The sequence below is a fragment of the Juglans regia genome, chromosome 12, assembly GCF_001411555.2.
Source record: "Juglans regia cultivar Chandler chromosome 12, Walnut 2.0, whole genome shotgun sequence".
NCBI classification, from domain to species: domain Eukaryota; kingdom Viridiplantae; phylum Streptophyta; class Magnoliopsida; order Fagales; family Juglandaceae; genus Juglans; species Juglans regia.
In genome coordinates this window covers 15,616,341-15,622,340 of record NC_049912.1, presented here as the reverse complement: position 1 = coordinate 15,622,340, position 6,000 = coordinate 15,616,341, and positions in this window count along the sequence as shown.

Here is a 6,000-nt window from a genome sequence, read left to right as displayed (position 1 = left end):
ACCCCAACTTACAAGAGAAATAATTTAAATATTAAGGCATGCTAGTTGTCCATGGAAAGGCTATTTTAAAAGCTTACATGAAAAGTAGTTAAGAATTTATAGGCTTCAAGTAAGGTCTCTTTGGTTCAAGCTCACTTTGAGTTGTTGACATTAGGAGATAAAATTTAAAAATTCTCAACAATTGGCTTTAAAATAAATTTAGGCATCTCAAGTAGGCTAAACAAGCTTAGGAAACATGCCCCTTTAAATCAACTTATAGTCCCTCATTATAAAAATGTTAGCTTATCAATATTTTAGACTCTTGGGACAATATAAATAGACTATTTTTACATCAAGACATGACATGACATGACATGGACTTAGGAATACTTGGACAGCTTTGCATATCATAATATATTATGCACAATTAATCTCTTATACCTAAACCAACTATGCTATAATCTAACCACACAAGCAATATTTTAAATAGTTTAGATAACATATCCCATTAAAATTAAACACCCAAGTTCATGCTTTATCCACTTAATACCTCTTTAAAAGCAAGATATAAAATTACAAAACCCAAACAAAACCTCTAAACCGAACCTCTAGCATCCTAAAAATAGATTACCAACCAAACCTCAATACAAGGCACATGATACCAACTTATATAATTTAAAATCACTTTAATAATCACATATGATTAAACCAAGTTTAATAACAACATAGTATTTTCGAAATATAGGAAAACACATAGTAAAACAATCATAATACCATTCGGTTTGGGCAAAAAACAGGGTGTACATATTTATTTTCAACATAGGAAATTAAACACATCAAAACACAAGCTAAAACAACTTAGTGAGCTTTCAAAATAACATTAAAAACAAATAAGTCAAATTAAGATTTTTATCTTAAGTTCTTAGCTTCTTTCAAGAGGCAAGATAGAGGACCAAATAGTGATAAACTCGTGTAGATGAAGAACTGATGATGGCACTGTTTTAAACCCCAAAACCGAAACATCAAAGGTAAGAGAAATGGTGAAACTCGAAACCCCACATGTAAATCATACTAGGGAATAAATTAAAACTCTTAGTATTGAAACCTTCAATACTTCACCATTTTGAAGATGAAAACAAGCTTGGGTTCCAAGTTTTGAAGCAAAAACCGAAAATGGGTATGGAGGGAGTATACTCGTATGGCTTAGAGAGGATGAGAGAAAACATTTTTCTTCTTCCCTTACTATGGAGTCACAAGCTTGAAGAAGATGAGAAGAGCTTGGTTTCTTGAAGATGAAAAGAGAGGAGAAGAAGAGAGGATCGGCTTTAGCTTGGAGAATAAGATGAAATTTTTTTTTTCTTTCTTGGGTGTAGACTGACGGGTAGAAGTAGAATGCCTTAGGATAGTTTTTGTTTTTGTTTTCTTCTTTTTGGTTGCTTCCTACGTAAGCTTGGAGGAGGGAAAATGATATTTTAGTCTTTGTTTCCTCTTCCAACACAAGGAACCAAATGGATGGTGGAGATCTATCCACCTCAAGGATACTTTTCACCTATCAATCTAATGATAGAGAGTAATCGAGTCATTTCTTAAGGGATACTTTTCACCTACCAATCTTTTCTCAAGGATACTTTTCACCTACCAATCTAAAGGGTTTAAGGGAAAATATTTCAAAATCTTAAAAATGATACCATTGATTTATTTTAATAAATCATATTTTAAAATAAAGCATACTCATATTAAAATAAAATAACTAAAAATAATAAAAATCTTTATCTCAAATTATTTAACTTATAGAATTAATGATATGACATAAGGATCTACGTAGTAGGACTCGGGTATTACAGAGTCGAATTCGAATAAAGGTACTCGAGCTCGATTAACATGTTTGCTAGTTTGAACTCGGCTCAAACTTGAATAAAACTTGAATATCCTTGTTTGAACAAGGTTCGTTAACCATTAATGTTGTTCAAATTCGACTCAAGATCAACTAAAAATAAAGAGACGACTCGATTTTTTATTTTGAAATTTTTTAATCTTATCTTTTAATTAATAAAATCTTTCAATTTTTATATATATATATATAAAAAAAAAAAAAGAAGCTCAAACCATTTAACTATTCAACCAAATAATTTTGATTCAAAATTCTTATGGTATAACTTTTTTATAAAAATAAATTATAGTTATAAATTAAAAAAATAATGCACAAGATAAATGTAATAAACTAAACTATTTAATACATATAGATAATATAATAAATCAATAGTTATAGTTGTGCGATATATTATTATACAAATTATCAAATACACATTTTGGGAACATAACATATTTATATTAAATAAGGTAAACTATAAATAAATTAATAATATATAATTAAGTATATAAAATATAACTAATAAGTAATATATATATATATATAATACATACATATATAAAACATACTGCGAGCTTCAAAATGAGCTCAAACGAGTCAAGTCGAGTTTATACGAGTTTTGTTCATGAGTCTAAACAGAGTCAAACCGATTTTGTACAAGTTTTACTCGTTTAATATTCGAACTTATATTAGTGTTTATGAATATCTCATTTACTAAATGAACTGAGTTCAAACCGAGTATACACCAGCCGAGCTCGAGTTGTTCACGAGCTACACTGTTCGTTTGTAGCCCTAATTATGACACTTTCTTATCTAATCTCATTTTGATTATTTGGCTATATTTAATATTATATCATGGTAATTGAATACTTTAATATTAAAGAAATAATTTTATTATGTAATTTTTAATATCACTTTAATGTACTAGACATTCTTGATGTAAGTTTAACGTTAGTGCTGCCCAAGACTTCACTTCCCAATACGTATGACATCACTTTAATACTATTCGCATTAATTCCCACCATCACTTGAGTATTATTTACATAAGTTCCTGCTATTAGTCTTTAACTTTTTTTTCCAAAACTTCACTTCCCAATGTATTACATCACTTAACTCTATTTACTTCAATTCTCACTTTCCCAATGTGCCACCATACAATTACTTTTTCCAACTTAACAGTCTTTACAATTACTTTTTCCAACTTAACAAGTTTATGCCCCTTTGTGTTCAACGTTTTTCCATTTCTTTTCATTACCTTTGTGCCCATATGTGTTCGAGTTGAGTGTTTTTAACGTTTTGGTTTGTCCGTCTTTTATTGCACTTGCCCACGTGTGACCGATTGTTTTACTAATTGTTTGGTTCATACAGTGTTTTTCCTTCGTCTAGTTTTTTATTTCATTCTTGGAGGACTAGTTTTTCCTTCGTCTAGTTGCTTGCACAGTCTCGTAGTGGGAAGCTTTCAGATATAGGGGATGTGTTGCACTGAGACACTACGTTGTTTTTGCCTAATAGCAGAGATATATCGGGAGTGACTAGTGAGGCTCAGAACAGGTGGGAAATTGCATCTCGGTCTAGCGCTCTATATTTTCTTCATCTTAGTGGTGCTCTGTATTTTGTATATCTCATTGCGTTGTGGCCTGTGGGTATGGTGTTTGTTGATCTCCTTTCTCTTCTCTATCAGTTTTTTTTGTTTCTCTTTAGCTTTATTCTCTATATTTCTTGATTCCTTGTATTTGGTCTTTGTCTTGGTGTGTTGTAGTATGGTTCTTTTCGATTCCCTTTTTGTTCTCTCTGTGGTGTGGATCTGAGCAACACTTTTAGATTTTGTTTCCTTTATTTTTACATTTGAAATTAGTGGGTGTTGATTATTTTCTTCTCGATTTTTTGTGGTCATTGGATTTATTTTGTTTATTTTTTTTGTTGATTTTCTGCTGCTGTTGGTTGTGCTAGCAGTAGTGTTTTAGAATTTTTGTGTTTATTTATGTTCTTAATTTTCTTCTACTGTTTTTATAGTCTGTAATTTTGTATGTAAAAATACTTCTAGTTTTATTGTGATACCTTAGAAATTGAAATTATTTACCTATTTGTAACTATATTGTGGCAAGTGATGAATCATTGATTTACATTTATTTACTTGCAATGAGAATGTTGTTTAAGCAATGCTATGTCATATGTGCATCAGAAATGGGGTTGAAGTGAATAAGAGTTGGAAGACTCTTCTTCTACCATTTTTTTAGTTTGTTTTCCTAGTACTTGATGCTATAATTAGTGATTGAAATTGTAACCTTAGAAGTTGGAGTTATTTACCTATTTGTAACTATATTGTGGCAAGTGATGAATAATTGATTTACATTTATTTATTTGCAATGAGAATGTTGTTTAAGTAATGTTATGTCATATGTGCATCAAAAATAGGGCTGAAGTGAATAAGAGTTGGTGGACTTTTTTTCTACAATTGTTTTAGTTTGTTTTTCTAGTTGATGCTATAATTAGTTATCTACCATTTGAAATTGTAATTTATTGTGATATCATAGAAGTTAGGATTATTTACCTGTTTGTAACTATATTGTGGCAAGTGATGAATCATTGATTTGTCGACCGAGGGGTTAGATTGAATAAAGGTTCAATTTCATATTTATTATTAAGAGTCTATTTAAAATTAATTAAAAGAAATAATCTTATTTCAAAATATTTAACTCGAGCTCAAGCAACTCGAGTTCGTATCAACTCGTTTATTTATTTTATTTGAGTTCAAGTCAAGTTTGACCTTAATATATGTTAAGGAGCCGAGTTCGATCATAAGTTTTCAATTTTTTTCGAGCTTGAGTCGAGTTCGAGCTCATATACATGCTAATCAAGCTCGAGACCATTTGTTTGAATTCGGCTCGACTTAGTTCGTTTGCAGCTCTATCACCATTTCAGAGAGAGAGAGAGAGAGATTGCCTGGGGGCGGTGTTAGGGCCGAGCTTATGCATAAAATGATGTCGTTTTTATATTGATTTAATTTTGTTTTATAAAAAGTAAAACCTTGTACCTGACCCGGGCAAGGCCGGTTTGGGAGATGAGAACCTGGGCCAGAAACCGTAACCAATAACTGGATTCCAAACCGTGCTGGAAAAAAACGTAGCCCGATTGAACAGTACTATTAATAATAATATTCTTGAACTTATTAATTGACTATCATTGTCTAAAGTTGGTCACTATCTATTTGCTTTGGATTTAAGAAATTTTTATTGGCAATCCCAGTTTGGGAGATTGCATGCGCACTGCTAAATTTATCCTTTTTTATTTACTCAGTTCCCTCCCTATTTCCCCCATCCCCTTCCTCCTCCTCTGAAACCATTTCCCTCTACTATCTGAAATGAATTGTTCAAGTGGCCAACCGATGACAGTAAATAAGAGATTTGAGCTAGGCCATAGCCGGAGACACCATATTGACAACGAGTAGCATTGAGCTTTTTTTGGACAAGTAGAGTAAATAGACTTCTAGCAATGCTCCCAATGTTATCAAGAAGGTTTTGAGAGATGTTATGATTTGTAACTTGGAACACATCCCAGGTTTTACATGCATAGCCTACTAGTGTGAGAGCATTTGAGTCATAAAGATCGACAATTGGCACAGACTGTGAGCTAAATGAGTCATCGCCTGAAGGAGAAGACTTGACGTCGAGTTGTCCCCATGTGTACGAGTCAGGTAAAACTCTTGGAGTGAGGTGAAGTCAGGGTGTTTGTGACACAAGTGCACAGGATGGGCTCTAAAGGCATCTGATAGTCTTGAAGGCATAGTGAAAGTTTTGCTATGAGGGCTTTGTATAAGCTAGAGCCAGGGATCATATTAGAAAGAGAGAAGAGGCCGATGGTGGTGGAGGACACAGATTGAGGAGTGGACAGAGATCGAGTGGAGAGAGGCAAAGGTTTGAAAAAATTGAATTGAAAATTAGGGGCTGGAAGTCTAGAGATGGCCTCAGGGCATTTATGTAATTTAATCAAATTTTTATAAATTTTTGATTTAGTAACTTACAAAGAAGTAACATTAATTAGTAACTTATATCTTCTTTCTTGATTATATATATTCATATGTTGAAGGTATGCCACCTCCATATTTTGGCTTAGATGTTGTTGCTTCTACTCTTTTCTCTTCTGTATGGAGA